The sequence below is a fragment of the Charadrius vociferus genome, unplaced genomic scaffold, assembly GCF_000708025.1.
Source record: "Charadrius vociferus isolate BGI_N301 unplaced genomic scaffold, ASM70802v2 scaffold413, whole genome shotgun sequence".
NCBI lineage: Eukaryota > Metazoa > Chordata > Aves > Charadriiformes > Charadriidae > Charadrius > Charadrius vociferus.
In genome coordinates, this window is record NW_009647738.1 from 784,532 (window position 1) to 784,870 (window position 339).

Consider the following 339-nt stretch of genomic DNA (forward strand, 5'->3'; position numbering starts at 1 on the left):
CCCTGCCGAGCAGCCAGGAGAAAAGCCGGTTACTGTCTGCCCGTGCCCCTCACCTTGGCACAGAGGGCACCGGTCCCACTGGCCACCTGCCCGGTGCCCACGTCCCCCCCACCAGCCGTGTGACTCATTCCCACTCCTTTAAAAATTACGTAGTAATAATGATAATAATAGTAATAACGACTGCAAGAAACAATAATAACGGGGGAAGGCTGGACATCCCATCCCTCCTTCATCCCGCCCCGAGGTGGTCGGGATGCCGCTCTGCCCAGGGGACCCAAAACGCCCCAGTCCGGCTGCGGGGCGGCCCCGGCGTCCCCGCCGCCCCCCCCCCCCCGGGGC